The sequence below is a fragment of the Vigna angularis genome, chromosome 7 (assembly GCF_016808095.1).
Source record: "Vigna angularis cultivar LongXiaoDou No.4 chromosome 7, ASM1680809v1, whole genome shotgun sequence".
Taxonomy (NCBI): Eukaryota; Viridiplantae; Streptophyta; class Magnoliopsida; order Fabales; family Fabaceae; genus Vigna; species Vigna angularis.
Genome location: NC_068976.1, coordinates 4,918,307 through 4,943,604, shown reverse-complemented (window position 1 = coordinate 4,943,604; position 25,298 = coordinate 4,918,307). Strand labels below are relative to the sequence as shown.

The 25,298-nt window shown below is 31.6% G+C and overlaps 1 long non-coding RNA gene across 2 annotated transcripts; it reads right to left on the bottom strand.

The window, feature by feature from the left end:
- Positions 1–10,300: 10,300 nt before the first annotated feature.
- Positions 10,301–12,647, bottom strand: LOC108337928 (uncharacterized). 2 transcript variants are annotated; one of them, XR_008250759.1, is made up of 4 exons: positions 12,538–12,647; positions 11,302–11,358; positions 11,143–11,198; positions 10,301–10,435 (listed from the first exon to the last, which is right to left on the bottom strand). It is a non-coding gene; the product is annotated as an uncharacterized LOC108337928 (long non-coding RNA). The 2 variants fall into 2 exon arrangements; XR_008250758.1 differs by lacking the exon at positions 12,538–12,647 and adding an exon at positions 11,675–11,978.
- Positions 12,648–25,298: the final 12,651 nt, after the last annotated feature.

Here is a 25,298-nt window from a genome sequence, read left to right as displayed (position 1 = left end):
TGATCAAGTGAAGGATTTGCACACATGGTCTAGTTGGCATGCATCTGTTGAGATCTCATATTGTTTTGCTACCAGTTTGTTAGTTCCTTCCGTTGCTGGTGTGTTTTATAGCGTATTGAAACATCAAGTCCAGGACAAATTTACTTATTTTTCAATGGTCATTTTGTTTGTTTGTAGTCTGGTTTGCAATGTATGTTTGGGTTGATTGAAAGGACAAGAATATAATAGTATTAACTATTATTGATAAAACGTCAAGTTGATCCTTCAAAGTATTAACTATTATTAACTCTTTCATTCCTTCATTATGATTATACTCTTTTACTTTGTTGTCCAAAAATGGCTTTTTATTTTAATTTTTAATTATATCATTTTGTTCTTAAAATATATATTTTGTTGTGCTTGGTTTGAAGTTTGGGACTGGGATCACGTGTAGTCTAAAACAACAGTGCATCACTTTGTCCTTACATACTTTGGTTTGGTTTAATTTGAGAGATTGAGTTGTTAGTTGGGTGAAAAATTCCAAAGAGTATTGTTTTACTTGTTCATTAAATCTCGGTGTTTCACTTTCACCTATTTAGAGAAGTGAACTCAATGTTGATGGTAAATAGCTAGCCTGCCACCTGCACAAAGTACAGAGACATGTGACTTAATAGGTCCAATAAGCTATTTATTCATGAGATTAACCATGCACAATATAGTTTTTCAGTTTACTAACAGAGTATAAAAACTAGTGCTATTCTACATTAATTCCCATAGAGATTGACCATACCCACTTTAAAATTCCCTTTTCTTTCTTTAACTCTAGTCATGCCAATATCAAGTTCCTGCTTTTAAAAATGGACACTTTTAGGTGTTTATGCCTTAAAAGAAAAGACAAGTGAATGTTTGATAATAGTGTACATAAAATGTGTTAGTATGTAAGTTTTCTTTTTGAAGAAATAACCATTGGAATTTATCTTATATTTCTTTTCCACTTGTTTATTAAATTATTCACATTGTTGTTGTTGTTTACTTTACATTCAATGTTAAAATCCTATATTATTTTTATTTATACTTCAACTTTTTATTCAAATTTGATCAATACGTACTCAATTGATCATATTATTTGCATAAATATCTACAAGATTCCGTTTGTACAACTAATAAGTTCAATTAGTATTTAAATTCAATAAAAATTATTAAAAAGGTGGAACTTTTATTTGTACGAGAAGTTGACCTTTGTTATTTTGTAATTTTGCTATTTTTATGAGGAATTGGCTTGTTGGTTTTTGTGGAATTTAAGTTTTTGTTGGTTTACCAAAATTGATCAGAGCTACTAATATGATCTCGTGTGTCCTTAGTTTGAACGAGTCTTGATTATTTGTATTTAATTTGCAGTGTCGACGTCAATTGGGCAGTTGAGTGTGGGTATTAAGTAATGAAGCACATGCACACCATTATTTGTACAAACATCACTAATTCATGGAATAAGGTATTAAAAAACTAACTAAATACTTATCTAACTATTCATTACAAAATTGTTCTAACTTAATTATTTTATTTGTACATCTTTAATGATTCATCTACAATGGAAGCACCATACATTGAAGACATTAAAATCAAGTGAGCTTCTTTTATTTTAAGTGTTAGTAAATTGTAGAAACTTGACTACAATGTAGTGTAAGTTAATGTGATATTTAGATTTAATATATGGTTTGATGTACAAATTATGTATTAAATATTATTAGACAATTTAATGATTGAAATGAATTTCATTACGTTAGTTTAGTTGAATGTGTTAATTTCATATTATATTGATTATAAATTGATTGATGAGATGATAATACATGAAATTGATTGTGTATGTGAAATGTAATAATGATTTTTTTTAACAAAACAAGTTTTTATGATAGGTGAACAATGTATGTAATAAAAGGTTATTTATGAAAAACATATATTATGATAGGTGAACAATTACTTGTCATAATATATTCGTGAAAAAATCTACGTCATAAAACACTACATATTATGATAGGTAAATCCAGCTACATCATAATATATTCGTTATATTATGATTGATAAGTGAAAATCTGTCATAATACACTGAACCTATTATGATAGGTGACAAAAAGTACATCATAATACGTTGAACCTATTATGACATAATTTTCTGCTACGTCATAAAATGCGCATACCTATTATGATGCCCAAAACTATGATGTCAAGCTACCAGTCATAATAGGTCATTTTTACCACTCATAAAATGCGATTTTACCGCTGATGGTTTTTTCATTTTGACGAGATTCATTTTTGGGGTTTCAAAATTGAGAACTTCATTTACGCGAGAGAATCCGAGAGAAATTGTGAAGCCACCCACTAGTGTCGCCTGAGGAAAATCGGTCGTTCATTGGCTTTGCACCATTCAACGGACCACCACCGTTCAACGAAGCATTGTTCGCCACTGTTCCGTCGTTTCAAACCACGAACACGGAAACCATCATTGACGTGGTTTTTGAAGCTTGTCGTCATTCCTTTCGCTAATCCTTTCAACTTGATCGGTGAGATTCAGTTGTTTTTATTTTTTTTTACCATTTAGGGGTTGTTGATCATTTTGGGATTGTTGTGGTTTTTGGGTGCAAAGTTTCAATTTTTTATGCTTGTGGTTGTTGTTGGGTTATTTTGACTTATCTTTTGTACAATGTTTCTTTGACAGTCATGGATTCCATTAGACAACAACCTCAAAACAATGTAAGTAAATGTTGTATTGAAAATTTTGTAGTTTCTTTCAATAATGTTGATTAATGGTTGTTTTTGTTGAAAAATATTTGTAGAAATGAATTCAAGGTTTGCAAAGGAGGTCTTCAAGAGGTAGGGGGAGCTAACTCAAACTTGATTTCTAAAATTTTTTGTGGATGTTAGATGCTTGATGTTGTCATGATGAAGTGTATGGAAAATTGGTTTGATTAAATGTATGATATGATTTCAAGAGGTTGATTCAAATGGGTTATTATCATGACTTTGATCTATGAATTTTTGTATGAACTTTATGATGAAAGACTTGTGAAAATTTATGAATAAATGTTGAAATGATGATGGATTTTCGTTCTACCATGTTGATATACATGTATATAAAGTTTTTGATGGATTAAGTTGTGAAATGAGATGGAAAATTAGGGAGTTTCAACTCACTTTTTTTTTATCAAATACGATAATTGTGTGTTTTGGTTGGTTGATGAATTTTGGATGGATGAACTGATGGATTGTATGAAAATCTTCGGTAAGATGGAAATATGGTGAGTTAACCATTAAGATTTTGATGTTGTAAAAAGTTTGTGTGGAAAATGATAAATCCAAAGGTGTTTTTTGATGCGTAAAATTGATGATGAGTTTTTGGGAAATTCACTTGAGTATTATGCTATTTCAAATCTCTTTTGATGATTGATGAATGGGTGATGTGTATAAACTATTTTCGGATGGACTTGACACATTTCTAGGGGTGTTTTAGTGCTAGAAAATTATGCAGAAAAATCTGATTGGTGTGACTAAAAGAGTTGGTTTTGCATGAGAAAATGGAAATGTTGGCGTTTATGATGATTATGATTGATTGTGTAGTGATTTTGGATTCCAAATATGTTTGAAAATATGATGGAATGGATGAATCTAAATTGGAATTCGAGATTGGGCGAATCTGGGCAAATTTGTTCGAAATTGCCAAGTGTGTGTAGCTGAGTGCGTCATGTCCATTCCCAGATCATTGGTTTTGATGACATAATTAATGTTGAATTTGTGAGTGCAATGTAATATCATACAATGTAGTTTGACACAATGCAAATGGTTTATTGTAAATGTTTTGACACACACATTTGTTTGTCCCAATTGTCCATGACGGGCATTGGTGTTGCTACGCCGTGAAGATTCCATTGATGAAATTGTTTGCACTGGACTCTCTCAAGCACAATAGAAAGGATCATAACAAGATTGACACCTTGATTGTAAGTTTTGTAATTGATCCATTGACTTTGTTATTGTAATTTGATTTAGTAGTCCATAAACTAAAATTAACTTTGTTGTTTTAAAGACCCATAATCTTGAACTTTTTTTTGGAATGTTGTTGAACCGTTATAAAGAGAACAAATCATCATTCGAAGTACAACACGTGCATACTCCAATCCAACCCAACATGTAACTTTATTGTCTTGGTTATTGTGATTATAATATTTGTTCATGTGATTTAAGTAGTATGACATTATTTGTATTTTGAACTTTGTTTGATGTAGGTATGATCATGGAGTTATGGAATTGAAATTTATGGAGTTGTGGGATGGTGTTGATAAATATGAAGGCAAAATAATGCCTGGTTACACAAGCGTAAGTGAGCGAAATTGTTATACTTTGGATCTTTCATAAAAGATTGGTCATTTCATTAATTTTGTGTGGTTTTTATTGTTTTCAGGAGGAATTCCAACAATTTAGGGAGAAATTTGTTTGTGATTGGATTCTGGATATCAGCAATGTCCACAAAGACGAAGTGATGCAACAATTAGAACTATTGTAGATGTTTTGTAGAATTAGGATTGTTGCAATGTCATTTGTTGTTTTGTTAGAAGTCTTTGATAACATATTTATGGTTTAATAGGTTCAGAAGTCCCTATATTTGCGGGTTCGTTTCAATTGGGTCTTTCAATTTTGAAAGTGATCAATTGGGTCCCCACCACCGGCCTAATTTAATATTTTTAATAATTTCTAATTATATTTTCATTTATTAATATATTTAACAATTAAAAATGTTAAAAATCTATCTATACAGCTCAAACGGTGTCACCTGGATGCCATCTATATTTAACGAAAATGTTATTATTGAATCAAATTGACTAAATTAGGGACCCAATTGATCACTTTCAAAATTAGAGGACCCAATTGAAACGAATCCGCAAATATAGGGATCTCCGAATCTATTAAACCCATATTTATTACCTTCGAAGTACATAATTTTTGCTAGAAATGTTGTAAGAAATGTATTCATTACATTTTTTGATAATAAAATTATAGTTTAATTTATTTTAGTGTTGCTTTCAATGTGATCCTCCACTTGAAGATAAGAATGATCATTTTATGTGTTACACATTGGGGTATAAGAGGGTTGAATAATAGAATCAACATTTTATGTGTTATAGATATTTTGTGCACTCCTCACCAAATGTGCATGTCATTATCACTTGATGTGTTACATATTTTTGCACTTAAAAATTGCTAGAGGGCTTTGGTAATCAATTACACATCCCATGTAATCGATTGTCAAAAACCTTAGACCCTATAAATTCAAAATTTCACCTTTGTTGACCTGGCTGTGCAAAACATTAGCCTTAGGTTCCTAGTTATTTGACATTTGGTGCCCACCAATTTTTGCATGAAGAGTTATACAAAAGGTTTTCCCTTGGTGATGGAGTTGGATACAAATGTGGTAATCACTAGCTGAATATGACTTATATATCCATTAATTGTTACAAAACTACTTTTGCACTTAAAAATTGTTGTCATGACCTTTGTTGACATGACTGTGCAAAACATTAGCCTTAAGTCACCAATTATTTGGCCTTTGGTGCCTACCCATTTTTGCATGAAGATTTATACAAAAGTTGGTGCCAAAAAAACAAGGGACTTAGGTTAGCATTTTTGTACAACAAAGTACACTATCTTCTAAATAAATGTTTCCAACTTAAAAAATTGACTTTCATGTCCATACACCCTTAATTTGAACAAGGCTGCTCTATCATGAACAAAACATACACCTAAAGTGACAAAATCAACTTTAAAAAAAAAAAAAAATCCAACTTGGGGACCATGGTTCAAATAACTGGCGACTTACGTTATGAGTTTTACACAACAAGGTACACTGACTTCTCAATAAATGTTTCCAACATAAAAAATTCAGTTTCTTGACCATACACCAATAGTTTGAACAAGGTTGCTCTATCATGATAAAAACATACACCCAAAGTCAACTTCAAAAACACAAAATAATCATACATTATCTCTTGATACCATAGTTCAAATAAGTGGGGACTTAGGTTAGAAGTTTGGCAACACAAGGTACATTGACTTCTAAATAAATTATTCCAACTTAAAAAATTGAGTTTCATGACCAGACACCATTAATTTGAATAAGGTTGCTCTATCATGAAAAAAACATACACCCAAAGTCACAAAATGAACTTCAAAAACACAATAATCTTACACTACCTCTTGGGACTATAGTTCAAATAAGTGGGGACTTAGGTTAGAAGTTTTGCACAACAAGGTAGACTGAGTTATAAATAAATCTTTCCCACTTAAAAAATTGAGTATCATATCCATACATCGTTAATTTCAACATGGTTGCTCTATCATGAACAAAACATAGACCTTGGGTTCATAGTTCAAATAATTGGGGACTTAGGTTATCAGTTTTGCGTAGCAAGGTAGACTGATTTCTAAATAAATGTTTCCAACTTCAAAAATTCAGTATGATGTCCATACAAACTTAATTTCAGCAAGGTTACTCTACCATGAACTAAAACATTAAGTCACAAGATGTCCTGCAAAAATAATTTCCGAACTTGACAAAATCACTAAATAATGAAGCAAATTTATGAATATAATAGCAAAAATCAATATAACAAACCTCCTTATTTGGTTGCCCAACAAAATTCAATTAATTGGGTACCAACTTCAATCAATGTGGACAAACAAAGAACTTAAAGCAAATCTCATTCAACCAATTTCAGACAATCAAATTAAATTCAAAATAATGCCAAACAACAATTCTTTGGACATGAACATATTAAGTAACAATTACATTTCCTATTATACTTCAACAAAGTAATGTCAAATTCTAAACATTTAAACATGACTACATTTAAACATTTCCTATTCTTTGTACATCAAAACATTTCCTATTGTACTACTCATTGTTTTTTTTTGCCATGTCCGGTAAATGGAGTTCTAGTTGCCCGACTCTTGAACTGTCTTCGCAGTCCAACCTTCATTCGATCATACATAGTATTTTTCTTCATTTGAACGTCACCTTCAAACCCCAGGTTTTGATGCTCATGTTGAACCGTCGTACTTTGACATGAATCTTCAATTTCACAAAACACTTTATCCACACAATTTGTACCTTCATTTCCTTCTTATGTGCTTTATTTTGCTTCTTAAATGGCACACCATATTTCTGAACTGCTTCTTTCACTATAGCATAAGAAAGTTCTTCTTTGGACACCCCAACATCAACAACAACCTCAACAAATGAATAAAGTTTCATAATTTTAAAACAACAAATAGTATACAATACATTACACAAACACATTCCTCAAATAACTAACTACTCATTGCACCCTTATGCAAAACACTTCCGATGAACTTCTCACCAATATTAATATAAATTCAATTCAACACCCTTGGGAATTTTGTTACCCGGGTATTGTACCTTGAATTTGACGTCACAAAATGGTGAAAAAACCAAAGCTGCAAAATGTAAAAAAAAATTCACATCAAAACTAAAAAAAAAAAAAATTAATTGTGTTTGATGAAAAAATAGATACAAAGACTAACTGCAAAGTATGGTTTCTATTTAAATACATAAAAACCCTCAGTTTTTGGAAATATAATATAACCCCATATACCTTCTTCCTGGGATGATAAACTTCACTTTGTTGACCAACTTCCTCCATTGCAACAATACCTACAAAGTAACTTAACAACAACCACACACCAAAAAAATTGAAACTTTGCATCCAAAAAACGCATCAACCACAAAAAAAGATCAACAAAATTTCAAACCACTGAACAAGAACACCTAAAATCCACACTAAACACCCACAAAAAAACAAGAACCCCTAAATAGTATTTTTTTTAAAACAACGCAAATCCACCAAACAAGTTGAAAGGATTAGCGAAAGGAACGACATCAAGCTTCAAAAACCACACAAATGGTGGTTTTCACGTTTCTTGGTGGTTCGAAACGGTGGAATAGCAGCGCACAACGCTGCGGTGAACGTCGACGGTCAGTTGGACGAGGCAAATCCAGTGAATGTACGGTTCTGATCAAGCATCGATTGTGGGTGGCTTCACATTCTCTCTCGGGTTCTCTCGAAAATGAAAAAGCCCTCAAACCCCCCTCTAACTTGCATTTACACGTCATTTTAAAATTTTCAAATCTCTTCCACATGGACCAACGAAATCGTGACACCTAGCGAAGTTAAAAGTTTGTCAAAAAATGGAGTTGAAATATCATTATTCTTCTAGATTTGCCCTCTAATTAAAAAGGTTTGGTGAACATTATCATAGTAACTATATTATTGATTATCATTATTACTCATTTATGACCTTATTATCATATATTAAAGTTAGTATTTGTGTTGTGATTGTTATTTAGAGTTGTGTTGAAAAATTAAAAAAATTAATGACAAATGAAACTAAAACATGTGCTTAATGTTTATAAATGAAAGACATATAGAAGTTATTATTATAAAAAACACTCTATCGGATTTCCATATCCGATACAGTTTTTTTATAGTTTTTTTAATTATATTATTTGTAATTATTTGTAAGATTATTTTAAAATGTTTTATTATATTATTTTTAAATGTTTAATTAGATAATTTGTACGAATTAATTTAATTTATAAAAAAAATTAAATTTATTTAAAATTGATAAATTTATTTAAAAATGATATGAAAATTTTAAAATAATTTAAGGTAGTGTTCAGTATTATTAATTCATTAAAATAATTTAAATTAAATATTAAATATTTACAAACAAAATTATTTAATTTATAATTAATATAATTAATTCAAATATTTACAAAATATTAATATTTCATTAAAAAATAACTATATAAGTTAAAATTATAAAACTAAGATATTTTAATAAAGATCAAGAATCTGGATCAATGAATCTGGCAAAAAATTCTTCTTATTTTATTAAAAATTAATCACATCTTAACGGAGGACACTAGATGTATTTCAAAAAAAAGTTTGAAGATGCATAATGAAACCTTTGAAAGTGCATGATGAAACGCCCTTTAGAAAATTAGTCCACCGGAAGCAGAGGCCCAAGTAATGAGGTAGTATATAAAGATGATTCGTTTAAAGATAAAATGTATCTTGAATTTTATACATATTTCTATGTTATCTAAACTTAGTCAACTTCTTTGCAGTTATCTACCGATTTGGTTCATTTATGCTATTTTCACTTGGAGGAGATGATTTGGGGGAGTGAGTGGATAAATTTGAAGAAATTTAAAGATAAATTTTTGTTGTTTATTTGAGTGAATTTAGAGGTAAGTGAAGATGAATTTGAAATTCAAGTTTGTGAGAATTAGTGTAGGATTTGATTGATGTGACAGATAAAAAAAATTAGTTTAATTGTTAAAAATTAAATATTACTAAAATACTCCTAATTATTAAAATTATATAAAATGATAATTGTTAATGTTATATTTAATTATAAAAATGTTTATGAAGAGTAAAAAAATAATGTTAATTATTATTATTATTATATTATTATTATTATTATATTATATTATATTATTATTATTATTATATTATTATTATTATTATTATTATTAGAAGTAAAATATACAAGCAAAAAATATACAATAGATGAAAGTAAAAGAGAAATAAAGTAAAAAGTTGTTTTTGAATAATAGAAATAAGGAGATGAAGAAAAACTGGGACTGCTTACTAGTGGAAAAACTGCTTTTTATGATAGGTAAAAATGACCTATTATGATAAGTAACCTGACATCATAGTTCTGAGCATCATAATAGTTTTGCGCATTTTGTGACGTACAAAAAACTCCATCATAATAGGTCCAGCATATTATGATGTACTTTCTATCTCCTATCATAATAGGTCCAATATATTATGACAAATTTTCACTTATCTGTCATAATATAACGAATTTATTATGATGCAGCTGGATTTACCTATCATAATATGTGGCGTTTTATGATTTAGATATTTTCACCTATCATAATATGTAAAATATATTATGATAAGTAATTGTTCACCTATCATAATATATGTTTTTCATAAATAAGCTTTTATTACATACATTGTTCACCTATCATAAAAAAACTGTTTTGTAAAAAAAACAAATTATTACATTTTGACATATCCATTCAATTTACAATTAATTTCCTTTATTATAATCTCATCAATCAATTTATAATCAATATAACATGAAATGAACATATTTAATTAAACTAACATAATGAAATTCATTTCAAATTGTGTAATAATATTTAATACATAATTTGTGCATCAAACCATATATTAAATCCAAATATAACATTAACCTACATTACATTGTAGTCAAGTTTCTACAATTTACTAACACTTAAAATAAGAGAAGCCCACTTGATTCTAATGTTTTTAATGTCTGGAGCTTACATTGGAGATGAATCATTAAAGATCTACAAATAAAATAATTAAGTTAGAACAATTTTGCAATGAACAATTACATAAGTATTTAGTTAGTTTTTTAATACCTTATTCCTTGAATCAGTAATGTTTGTACAAATAATTTTCTTAAAGCATATATTTCAATCAATAGAGAATAAGATACATGTCAGAACCAAAAGTTGTGGGAAACCACTACGGTTGGGAGGATAGTAACCAGCAAGCAACAACTCTTCTTTACTTATATATGTGTTCAAGCAAATGAAATGCTATGAAGGGACCTAAGGAAGGCAGGTCTGGAGAAGAAATTATTCCCACACTCACTGCCACTACCTATCCCCCAAAAAAGTAATAAAATGAATGGAGAGAAATGTCCTTCCATATCAACCTCGCCAAGAAATATGAAATAACCAGTTCAAGAGATATAAACTGAAAAGGCTCAACAACAAACGAAAGAAATCTTCACTACATGCATATCAGAAATGCAGAGGAAGAAAATTGGTAAAAGGACCAAAAAGGAAACCGGGATTATGTCATCTACCTTCAGTACGCAACATGAATTGATTAAACATGAGTCCAAGGTATTCCCATCATCCCTCATCATTATCGCATTGCTAGTCCATTTAAGAATACAATTAAACATAATTCTTGAAAGTTGATACCTAATACCACAATTGTGCATGCACATGAAGAATAAATTATGCTATAAGAGAGCGCATACCCAACTCCTTTTGATCGTCTTGAGTTCCTATCCATGATTAGACAGACGTCCTTTACCTGAAGATAAGGAATACTAGACGTAAATAGTGGTACTATTAAATCGAGCATACAGAAAACCACATCCAATTGTTCAAAATAACATAGTTGCAAGTTTACTGACCTTGCTAGCTTTTGAGAAGAGTTCATATACATCCCTCTCTGACGCCTTTAAGGGCATCTGTAATCATCACATAGCAGATGGCATTAATTAGAACGAAATCCAAAATAGATCAAGTCTTTTAATATTTATAACAAAAAACAAACAATTGGTTTAAAGTTATATAATATATGCAGAAAATACACGTCTCAGAACAAAAACCAAATATTTGTCTATCATAAATATTGAACAAGGAAGCACCATTAGTGCTAAATAAAACTCTAATCAAGTGTTCCAACAATCAATTTACTATGGAAAAGAAAAATGATGGATGGACATCATCCCACACACTCAGAAAAGGAAATGAAGACCAAGTACAACAAAGAATTATCCACACCTAATGTCAGAAACCAATAACTATGTGTGATATGCGAATGAGAAACTAAATGGCTTGCCATTTATATTCCTAACTCTAGATTTCAAAGTCAGCCCATCTGCTGCAAGAGACACTAGACTAATCTGGTGTTTTAGATATCAAAGTTAGGTCCCCAATCTGGTGAGTTAAGGCTATATTTAGATAAAAATTGAGAGAGTGTTTTAGAAATTCTAATTTTCATTCCCAAATTTCAAGGCACAAAATGATAAAGAAATAATTTGTTGCTTTAAAAGTAAAAACACTGGAATCACAAGGTGCTCTAAATTGTTCAGTCAAGAAAAAGCGAATGCTAATCCCTCATGCACATGCTCTTTCTGAAGTATGTGGATAAAGGTTCATCTATATATCTTGTGCTGAAATTCAACTATTCATTAATAAACAGGACAAACTGCAGGATTGATTCTATACCACTTGGTCATGGATGCACTGATATCATGTTAATAATTATGCATAGAATTTAGGCTTAATTTAGTAATTTAGTTTTGGTTTATCATTCGTTTTGATTTCTTAATCTTTTTTACTCAATTAAGTGCATGATCTGGTTTATTTTGGAGAAGTTTAATTCTCACAATATTCCCCTAACAGACTACTATTTAACAGACAATTCAGATTAAGGAAATAATAAATACCACAAAATTTTAAATAAAACCTGATGCATATTGCTTGTCATGTAGTTATATTTTCCTATTGTTAGATGTAGATTACATACATATCCTCACTAAGTTTGCCATATCTTTTCACCATGCTATGAATAAAGCGGAGAGGAGTCTATCCTCACAATTCTTAACTGAAGGAATGTTGGGAGTTGCATAACTAAGCAATACCTGGTTTTGATATATCCTCTTGATGAGACAAATTGTCAGCAGATATGTTGGTGGTCTCTATGGTAGAGTTTTCCTCCTTGGAATGTTCAGGACGGCGTTCCACCTTGTAGAGTTGAAAGACACATTAAACACTTTCGCTGTTGCGAAACCATAATTATATAGATTTATTACTAAAGCATATTTAAACAATTAATGTCCTTTCAACAAAGTGTATTTACTCTTCAAGTCATCTTCTTAAGCTGTGACAGAACAAACTTATAGAAGTGAGTAGTGAGTGAAGAAACGTACCTGAGACAGACCACCTGGAAGAAACCTCACTCCTGTGAATCCCTAACAATGTGAGACTTGCACTCTTCCCTCACAGTCTCGTCACTGTCCTCTAAGCAGCTGAGATCGATGACTGGAAGCTCACAATCATCGGCAGCCACCAGGAGATGGTGTGGAGGCATGCCATCGACGGCGTGGATGCTCTAACTAGTGTGCGCGACGTGGAGGCTTCGAGACGTTTAGGGTTTCCAGACGTTTAAAGTTTCCAGATGTGTAGGTGTGTTCTGTGCTCTGGGATGAGAGAAAAAAATGCTTTGCGTGACGAGATTGAAAGAAACGAAAATGGTGAAGAGAAAGAAAAGTTGTGGGACAAGTTGGAAGAAATGAAATGTTGTGCGCTAGGGACGACAAGATTGAAAAAAGTGAAATGAGAAAAAGGTTTTGCACCTATGATAGGTTTTTTAATATCTATCGTAATATTTTCTCCATAATTTCTATTTTGCCACCGCGCCCAAGTTATTATGATAGGTGGTCTTTTACCTGTCAGAATATAAGTAACTTTTATTACAAAAATGTCACCGTTACACCTATTATGATAGGTTTCTTAAAATACGTCATAATATATCTTACTTTTATCACAAAATTGCCACCGATCAATGTAGTATGATAGGTGGATTTCACCTATCATAGTAGCCCGTCATGGAATCCTCTTTTTCCACTAGTATGGATAAACATCAACACGTGGGGAAAGCATGGAGAGGTGTGCAGGCTCATGGAATTGGATAAATCACCATGGGAATCAAATAAAGGGTGTAGTGGAATCGAATAAGGGGTGGAAGGAATAGTCTGAACGACTTGTAAACAATCTTTGATTGCAATTCTGAAGAGAATTAAAACACTTGTTGAACTCAGTTGAGTTAAGGAAATCTAGACAAGGTTGCTTAGTACCACGAGTGGTGCAAATACTTTTCCAAGTCTAGGGTAACAGGTGGTTATTCGGTGATTGTGGAGACCAGGAGTGGCGAGAATACTCATCCAAGTCTAGGGTAACAGGAGGTTATCGCTGACTGTGGAAATCAGGAGTGGTGCAAATACCTAATTGTAATCTTGTGAAGATTATAGTGGAACCCTTTGCGGAGGAGACTGGTCATAGCTTAGTTGGAGTGAACTAGTATGAAAATATTTGTGCAATTATATCTTTTCTTGCCTAAACACTCTTTTACAAAACCTGCAATTATATTCTTATTTCTAAACACAAGAACTTTCCAAGCTAAACGATTATTCTTCAACAAAGGAAGTTCTTACAAACTTAGTAATGTACATTTTGAATAGCACGCCAAAAGCAACTATCATTTATAATTATTTATTAGGTAGAGCATCTAAGCGTTTAAAAGAAAATTTGAAAGTTTGACAACGTGGTATATCAAAAGGGTTGCGAAAAGAATTTTTCCATTAACATTATTCAACCCCCTTATAGTGTTTTTCAGGTACTTCAATATGTTTGTTCTTTTAATTGTAATTCTTGTTTTTAGCTATAATGACTGTCAATTGAAAATCACAGGGTATAGACAATGATGGAGTTGGTGTCATTTGTAAGACCTTGAAAATAGACATCATTGAACATATGTTTTGTACTGGAATATTGTTTGTTTATAAATATTTTATACAAGTACCTTGTGTTTAATTAGTCAAAGCTTATTTTGGTGTGAAATATTTATTGTTTGCATTATAAATGTGTAATATGTGTTCAAAATAAAATAAGTTAAATGGTTATTAAATGACATTATAAACAAAATGAATGACTTGGTATAGTGGTAGAGTTGTGTATTTGTTATGTGTGGAATGCAAGGTTCCATGGAACCTTGCAAAAACTAAATATGGTTTTTTTCTGCTCTCATTTATTTTATTGCTTGATTTGCTGTGGGCCAAGAAAGAGAAACCCCATGAGAAAATAGAAAGCAAAGGTATTGTATCCTCGTCACCATTTGAGAGACCTCCATTTCTTCTCTTCTCTTCATTTTCTTTTCGATCTTGCTAACCCTATGGCCAAGGGGGAATTTTGCAACATGAGGGAGAGGGAGCATTTAATGCTCAAAAGTGTAATGATGAAAGGGGGGAGTGAACGGTGATAAATACAATCCGAGGGTGAGGAAAAGGGAATCTGAGGGTGGCACGATGATAATCTTAGGGTTTTGAGTGTTCAATTCAGTTGTTCAGTGTGTTACATAAGAAATTACTTGGTAGGTGTTTGTTAAATACAATGTTGCTGAAATGGTAAGAATGAGTTTGGTAAGCATGTATGTGATACACTTGGAACTAGGCATAAAATGCATATATTATGCTCTTATCTTTGTTCATACCTGATGAAAGTGGGTATTTTGTGTCTATTCTATTGTGTGAATGTGTATCACTTCTGAAACAACTGTAACATCTTGTTTCTTGAATATATTATGTAATTAACTCTATACTAGGACAATGCTGTTGAATTTGTTACTTGGTATGCAACCGTGTGAATACCTTCTCATTTTGATTATGAATGATACTGGACATTGTGTGTATTATAATGGTTTCAAATTCAATAGATGTAGTTGTATGGTCTTATGTGATGATATTTAAAATTGTTTGAATTGTTAAAAATCTTTATGGGTTACATTGTAATGTTGTGTGGTTGTAACTGGTATTGTTAATAATTGTTTGAGCTTTATATGTTTTCTTGGAGACCTTGTCAATATTTTTAAACTATTATTGTTGCTAAGAGTGGTTGTTTAGGTTGTATTGGGTACACTAGCATTTATTGGGTACGTTTGGGCTTATGTTTTGATGTTGTATGGTTATTATTATATGTTTCATTTTGCTATTTAAATTCAATTAAAATTGGTTGTATGGGTTTTGTTAAACTAATTATAAGTCTCTAGAATATATATATTGCTTGTGTTGTATGAATTGGTTGACGCTAATCTTGTTGCTTAGTATAAATGTTGTGTAAAGCACTTAGTTGTACTCGGTGGCTGTGAGTTTGGACTTGAGAAAATATAGTCGATTTCATTTATGGGCTGTTTGTGAGTTTTGAGATACTTAAAGAACTACTCGTGAATTACCCAAGAATAAGAAGTGGTCTAGAGAGTTGGTTTTGATAGCCTTGAGTGTTAGGGTCTTTCCTTTTACATGTGTGAAGTAGGAAAGGAGCGCTCTTCGCTTGTGCGAAGTAGTGGGAGAGTGAGTTTGAGTATTGTACTCTCTTGCTTGTGAGAAGCAGGAAAGAGAGGAAAGATGTGTCACCCTATAGTCCAGCTTGAAGTTGAGTATAGTTCTCAATGTGCGAAGCACCGAAGTTTTTACTCGTAAGACCTTGATGAATAGGGGAAATGGGTTCATACTACGAAGGTAGACTGCTCAATCACCCTATTATTAGTGTTGCGATGTTAGACCACTGAAAGGAAGTTGATATGAGAGAGGTTTTGGTTCGATGAATGGTTTGGATTGTTTTACTTTGGTATTTCTTCATTTGATTTTACATTTGTGTATGTTTAAATTCTTAGGTCACCGATATTTGTTTGTATTTGTGGTGATGATCGTATAATGTTTGTGTTATATGGGAGCATATGTAAATACAGATACTTCTGGAGTAGTGCAGATATCCGATGGGTTTATTATCAATGGGGATTACTATAAGTTTATTTAGTTTTATTATTTCTCTGAAACAGATTATTGGGTTTATGTATTTGATAATTTATAATTTACATTACATTTGGATTATGGACTTGTTATTTTAAATTGTGATAAATTGATTTTAAATATTTCACTTGTATTTCGAAATTTTTTAAGTCTTTGATGCTCTTTAGTGACTCCTAGAATTGGGATATTACATCATTCCTATTGGAATGTTTGCTAAGAAGTTTTTAAACCACTTATCCCCACTACTAGCCATTTTGAAAGCAATAAACTCATATTTCATTGTTGATCTTACAATAATTGTTTGTCAGGCTTATCTCCATGTAATTCCATCATCTCCAATTTTGAATACATTAGCACTAGTGGATTTTGTCTCATCTGAATGAGAGATTCAGTTAGCATCACTATACCCTTCTAATATAGTGGGAAATACACTATATTTAATGGCATAATTCACTAAACCTCTTAAGTAATTTATAAGCCTTACCAGTGCATCCTACTGTTTTTAATTTGGACACTGAGTGTACCTACTCAGTCTACCTACTGCATAAGCAATATTAGGTCTAGAAAATCTGATCAAATGTAGTAAGCTCCCAATTATCTGAGTATACTCAGGCCGAGAGATAAATTTTCCTATTTTTTTTCATTAAATTAGAGTTAGCCTCATAAGGGGTACTCATTAGTTTGAAGTCATAACACCCAAACCTCTTAAGAAGTTTCTCAATGTATTGTTCTTGGCATCGTAATATACCATCCCCCTTCCTTATGATTCTAACATCTAAAATCACATTGGCTCCACCCATATCTTTAATTTCAAAATTCGACTCTAGAAAGAATTTAGTTCTAGCGACAACTTCCTTCCATGTACCAAAGATTAACATGTCATCCACATACAAACAGACATATAGTGACACAATCACCATTTTCAGATTTAGAGTACACACATTTATCAACATCATTAAATGGAAAACCATCACAAAGCAACACATTATCAAGTTTTTCATGCCATTGTTTTCATGCTTGTTTCAATCCATACAAAGATTTTAAAAGTTTTCATACTTTATTCTCTTGACTAGGTTCAACACACCCTTCAAGTTGAGTCATATAGATTTCCTCCTCCAAATCAACATTCAAAAAGGTAGTTTTAACATCCATTTGGTGCATCACTAGCTTATGGGTAACTGCTAGACTAACAACACTTGAAGTAATCAATTTTGGAGATTTGAGTAAAACCTTTTGCAAAGGTATCAAAGTAATCACCACCTATATCTGATCTAATCCTTATAATTTTCTTATTCAATTAATTTTCTACTTCTACTTTTTAAGTTGAAAACACATCAAAGGCTTCATCTATATGTTTTATTAAGTACACTTTGATGTATCTAGAATAATAACTTATAGGTTATAAAACAATTTTTAGCAGCTCTAGACATAATTTGTTTCAAATCAGTTAGATCAGTATGAATTAACCCTAACAATTCAATTTGACGATCTACAGGATAATATGTTTTCTTTGTTATTTAGATTCTACACATATATCACATTTACCACTCTATTTATCATGCATATTAACTAATCCTAGTTGTTGTAATTCATAACATATGAGGAATTCACATGTCCAAATCGAGCATGCCACATATCATATGAATCAACAATATAAGCAGAACATGATTCATTAATATTTTAAAAAATATTCAGTACAAAGAGAACTTGGTCAAAATATCCCTTCCCCAAAAAACACTATTTTTTGTTAGTACAATCTTGAAAGATTCAAATGAAACTTTAACATCACTCAAGGCCAGAGTCTTCGCAGATGTGAGCTTTGGAATAACTTTACCTTTTTGCAGAATAGAAGTTATCTTAGAATCACCGAGGTAAACATGTTCTTCTTCATCCCATACATTAGTGTAGGAGGTAAAGACACTTTTCTTTACACAAATATGCCTGGTAGTACCAAATCTACCACCTCCTTTCTCACATTGGTCATCAGATTTACATGTGAAAGGACTGCAACAATAGTATCCTCTCTTTCGATTATATTTTCCCTAGGAGGATTAATTTTTCTTACTCTACACCTGCATTGTGGTGCGTGATGGCCTGAATTTCCATATATGAAGTAATTTTCCTTCTTCTTAAAGGTGGGGTTAGATCCATTTGGATCAGATTTGTGAAAATAATTTTTCCTTTTGTGATCAGGTTTGTGTTTGTACCTTTTGGGAGCAGGTTTGAATTCTATGTATTTGCTTTTGCAAGCAAATTCTCGGCCCTCGTAATAGCACACTATTTCTTATTGGTATCCTCAATAATTTTGTGTGTAATGAGTCAGGAAGAAACCTCCACTAGTGTAGAAATAACATATAATGTCACGCGTTTAACATCTAATGAAAGAAAATTCAACGTAAAAAATGATTGGTGACACTTTGTAAATAAAATTTCATTATAGAAGTCGGTTAAATGGGTCCTCGATGAAAAATAAGATATAAACGTTAGCTCCCCTAGGGTCAGACGTCAAATGGTTTGCGTTCAAAACTGAAAAGTCACTATTTACCTTTAGACGTTGGCTATAGGCCTCCCGATGCCTAATTCGAATTTGACATTTGCTCCTTCTTCACGTACGTCAAAAATTTCCGAAAATATCTCATTTTAAGCGTCAATGTTAATTTTTTTACGACATAGACGTCGCCCCACATACCATACATCAAATCCTCTACAAAATCAGATTTTAAAGGTCACTTTTTCAGACATTAAACATTGCACATAGAAGGGGCCGACGTCTATTACGCATTAAACATCGGATCCCTTTCCTCGAACATCAATAAGCTACAAAAATACCCAAAGTAGCGCCAAAATGGATTTTTTTAGCAATTAGACATCGGAGGTAGAAGGGGCTAACGTCAAATGCCCTTTCAAACCCCAAAAACTCAAGATGTGAGCCTCACTTTCTTTCGCATTTTCGTTTTGGTTTTCGTTTTGTTCGCGTTTGCCATTGCTGCTGCAATGTATGTTTGATTGATTTTCTTCGAGTTAGTTTATTTTGCACTGATTAACTTTAGTTTGCTCCGATTAAATTTCATTTGCACCAATTAAATTTCGTTTGCATCGATTAATTTTAGCTTATGATGCAGCTTTGTGCACGAGTTGATGCATCTTTACGGCGACATTGAGTGGTCATTCTCCATTGCTTGAAACTCATAGTGTGTGTATATATATATATATATATATATATATATATATATATATATTTGCAGTAATGATCTGCTTGTGTCTGCGTTTCAGTTGTTGTTTTTAATCAGTACATGATGGTGATAATTTCTTAACAAGAAGTTTTGAAACAAATTCATTAGGTAGAAGTATGTTCTCTGCTTTAATATCTTCAAGCAGCTTGTGGTACTCATTGATTTAAGACTTTATGACATTATCTTCAATCACCTCTAGTAATAGTAGTTCCTTATGATGAATCTTCATCTGACGACATCTTCAGTAGTGTATTTGAGAATCAAAAAATCCCAATTGTCTTTTTGCTTCCTTATAGGAATAATACACATCGAATAAGTCATTAGAAAGTGTATGTAATAAGTATTTAGGCATAATCTTGTTCATATGAATTCAATCTTCAATTTGTTTTGAATTTGAAGGGATACTGAAGTCAGGTTTTGGAGATGAAAGAGAAGTATGAACTCCATTCAAGTCTAAAAGGGTAGACACGCGTTCTTGCTAGTGTTGGAAGTTCTATCCAGAAAAGACCTTGATTTTTGAAACATTATGGAGTGGTTTCACGAAGATCGCTTGAGTCTTGAAAACAGCGTTTTTATTCTCCAGAATTAGGTTGTTGATTTCAGCCATAAGTTCTTTAGATTTTTGTAAAATGCTTACAAAGTCACAAACAAAAATTTCTTGAGACGTGTAGATCCACTGTCTTTAAGGACTTATTTACGGTGTGTTGCGCAAGTCCCCCAAGATACTAGAAAAGTTGAGCATATCAAAACTAGGAAGTAATTTAACAATAAACAAAACATATTATAAGAATAATAAAGAAGAGAGAGAACAAAAGAGACGGGAGAGGGAGAGCTCTGAAACATATTATGTGAAAGAAAAAGAGGTCATGAAGGTGATCCATGTCTTTGAAATAATCATAGGACCTTTATTTATAGAGTTTGAAGAAGATATGTGACCGACCCAAAGTCCATAACGTGCGAAATAATCTCATAGCTTTTGGCTGACGAGATTGGTCCATGAGGTGTGAAGATGTCCCGCGACTTGTGAGACAAGTCGAGCAACGTCTACACATTCTTTACAGTTGCAGCTTAACCAGATCAAGTGAAGATCTTCTAACAACAAGCTATTGCAGTGAGCTCGGCCAGATAAACTCAACCGAGGAGTTCAACCATAGGAAGTCGACCACAGTAGCTCAGTCACATAAACCTGACCATAGGAACTCAACTACAAGAATCTAATCATAAGAACTCGGCCACAAGAGCTCGACCACGTCAAAGGAGACAAGACTTTTGCAATATATATAATATAAGTTTTATAATAGTTTTAACTGTTGTCATTTGTCTTAGGAACCATCACTTTATACAATGTAATAAATGGTGGTTATCATAGTAATTTGCTTCAAACTGTTACTATATTATTATTATACTTTGTGGAGACATAAATTATAATAATTTTTTAAACTGGTATATACATAAATTGTGACAGTTAAATCGTCACATTATACAAAAATATACAAAAATAATTATCGAAACTTACACTGTTTATTTTATAGTGATAAACAATAATTTGAATTTTTTTCTCTAAACCATACCTTTCAAAAGTTGTGTAAAATATTAATGTGCCTCTAATGTTATCAGCAAGCTTTAACCACCGTGTGACTTGTTGTGCCCACTAGTTTACGTGAGAAATTATGGTGGTTTAAACGTGAAAGAATACAGGGTGATCTATCTCATAAAGTTAGGCACTGAATAAAGATAACAGGTAAAAAGGTGAGCTTATAATAACAATAATAAACAAATAAAGCAAAGTTTGCCAGTTACCATCATATTTTGGGGTAATGGGAATGGATAAAAGAAGGCCAAGTTGCCAACTATTTTTTGTTTAGGGTGGGTGCATGTCCCCATCAATCTCCATTACTTTAACCAGAACTTACACACTAAGAAACTAATTTTAATTTGATGAAAGCCCTTTGTTCTTTGCTTCTGATACATATTCCATTGCTGCATAAGCCACATCAAGGTGCTGAAAATGGCTTTAGTGCTTTTCAAAAAGTAAAGTTTTTTGCACGGCTTTGTTTTGCTTTGTTGGGTTTGGAATTTGGACCTCGTCTCATTGGGTGGCTGCTATTCTTTTTTTAGTGGCACCATGCTTTCTTAGATTTCTATCCATTGCATGGTGCTTCCCCACTCCTTATCACAATCTCATTAACTTTTGCATGATTGAACTTTGATTGCCTAAAATATGCCTCTTAATGTTTCTTTCCACCAAACGCTTATTTATAAGGTGATTTGTGGATCCAAAAGAAAGTGTGGAAGAGTCGGGTTCAACTTTTTCATTAACTTTCAAAATGTAGTTTGATATCATGGAAAGAAGAATAAAAGAAACTATGACTTTAATTCTTTCTATTAATAAAATATTAATAATTAACATTTATCACTAAAAAACTTTTAATTAATTGAGTAGTGAATATTTTGACACTATATAATACAAAATTACACTAACTTGACATTTGAAAATAATAATATTTTAATTATTTATACTATTTTTTAATTTAAAAGTATAATACATATTATTATATTATTAAAAATAATTGTAAAATGAATGTATTTTTAAGAAGAGTGTCAAATAATTTTTTTCCTAATTAATTATTGCTCTATAGTCTCTTCACTTGCCATATGTTCTGAGAGGGAAACTTAAGACATGTGCACCTGACTTTTGTACTTTCTTAGCCTACTTTATTAATTTGCATGCATTATAAATGGGCATGATGAAGAGACTAAAAGTGAAAGTTAGATTGATCTAAATCCTTTATAACTTTCTTATTTAATAGTCTAATTTTATCCGTTGATTGCTCGGTTTGGATTAAAATTCGTCTTTTTGTTTTTTAACTTATATTTAATAACATAATAACAATAAGTCAGATATGGTAGGTTTTTAATTAATATTTACGTTCAGTTTGGTTGGTCAATTGATCCGTCTAATCTTGCTAATTGGACCAATTTTTACCATTAGCTATACATGTTTTCGAAAAATATTTCATTTATCGACTTTGTTAATCAAATTTGGATCGTGCTAATTTATTTTTCATAAACGATACATATTAAACACACAATCATTAGTGTTTCCGAAAATTTAACCTTCACTGGTGCACTTGGTTTAAAAGTATCCCAGCCTCTTAATTCATATTTCTATTATGTGTTCAAACAAAACAAAATCAAAATGTTTAACAACTCAAAGCTTATCAAATAACACTCAACGAAATATTGTTTACAAAAAAGTGTCTAAAAAAATTGTTTTTCAAATAAATAATCTAATAAACGATATATGTAACAAACAACATTTTACAAACCCTGTTTAAACATCTAAAAATTCAACACATTACAAAAGCGTCTTATAAAGTGAAGCATTTTTCCAAAGCTAAAATTATGTTTTACTCAAATAATATTTAAGCAAGCAAACATCTTATCATTGTATCATTTAACGAAAGCTTCTAAACACTACCAAAAGTATATACATGTCTAATCAATAGAATGTTTAAGAAAAAAGCAAGGATAAAAGATAGATATTTTATCAAGAGAAATACCACTCATACTAGCACTAAATGATATAAAATATCATGTATGTTTTATTAAATGATGCACTAATTAAATGACATTGACATATGCAAGAATGCTCTAAACACTTAATGTACTTTATAATCTTCAATGGATAAAATATTTAATACTACACGAAAAAATGTTTTTGTGCTTGCATGCTTTGTTCTCTTTATTTGTGTAGGAAATGATAGCTCCAAGATTTATCCAAAAGCTTTAAACAAAGAAACGTTGAGAAATAAGAAAGTCTCTTTGAAAGCCTCTAGCCCAAAAGGACCGTACAAGCTACTCACGTGAAAAAGTACTATTGTCCTACAACGTAGACCCGAGTTTAATCAAGCTACCCGAAAAGGCTATGAAACCTATCTTGAAATTTAATCGTCCAACAGTCATCTCTCAAGATAATTTATATAAAGAAGATCGACTAAAGAGAATTAAAAAGTTGGAAGAAGAAGAGAGAAGAGGTGAAAAAGGAGAGAAAGTATGTTCAAGAAAGATCATCAAATATTAGTTCTACTGTACCTTAATGCTTATATTGTCTGATGCTTTTCAACCCAAGAGAAATGATGAAGCCAAGCTTAACCAAGAGAAAATGTAAAGAGAAAGTTATCATCACATTCAATCTTCTACTCCAAGTCTACAATGTTTGGTGCTTCAACAATGGGAAAAAAGAGAAGAAGAAAAAAGAAGAGAAAAAGGAGAAAATAGAAGAGAAGAGCAAAGAATTGTTGTTGAATATCTACTCTGAAGTTTATCACCGAGCTTTCAATGCTTAATGCTCATCCAAAAGATGAGAAGAGAAAAAAAAGAGAGAAAGAGCCTCATGAACTTATATAGTATAATGCTCTTCAACTTAAGAGAAGAAACCTCTTGAGTTCACAAATTGTTTTATATTGTATTAGTTCTCTCCATGAGAGTTTATTTAATCTGTATTTGTAATCAAACACTAACCGTGTTTATATTAAAACACTCATATTATTCTTGTAGTTGTCAGGTTAGATTAGGGAACCAAGAGTAGTTGACAATACTTGGATACCAAGAGTGGTCATAATACTCAACAACCAGTAGTAGGTAAAATCGAACTAGTCAAGATTAAGTAGGGAACTAGGAGTGGTTTATAATATTCAGACTAGTTGTGTTGACTAGGTGGACCAAGAGTGGTGTTTATAATCGTTGTAAACCTGGAGAGGTTAAACTTGTTGTAATCTTGATAAATATTAATGGAACCTCTTAAGACTTCTTAATGGAGAATTGAATGTAGCTCGAGATGAGTGAATTAGTATAAAATCAATGTTTTATTGATTCCCTCCTTCAAACATTTTCATAAAGAATTTTGGAAACATCATCCTCTAAACATATCTTTTGTTTATTAATCGTTCAAAAACTTATCGAACGTCATTTGCGAAAAGTTTTAGAAACATTATTCACCCTTCTGCTCTAGTGTTTCCCTGTGCATTTTCATTTTGAAAACTTTGGGAGGTACTATTGAAACACCGATATTTTGAAATTGCATTAATTTCCATCCATTTCCATATGAGTATTTGATAACTATATTTTTGAAGTGATAATATTAATATTATTTATCCATAAAAACTTCAATATTATAAGAAAAATAATTAAAAGAATTAGAATAGATAAAAATAATTCAAAAGTTGTTTCTTACAAACTGATTTTGTGGGGTTGAGTTAGGCTTAAAGTCCACTTCTTAACATAGTATCAGAGTCTGGTTATAGCCTATTCTACCGATATTTGTTGTTTGTTGGGCATATTGTTCAACCCGTTGTCGGACCACCCATTAATGTCTAGTCCCATGCATGAGATATAGATACCTCGACATGAGGGGGTTTGTTGGAAGTCTCACATCGACTAGAAATAAGGTCAATTTGAAGTATATAAGTGGATGCAAACCTTAGCTTACAAGTCGGTTTTGTGGGGTTGAGTTAGATTTAAATTCCACTTCTTAACACCTATCACAAAATTAATTTATAATAAATTAGTTTTTATAATAAATTA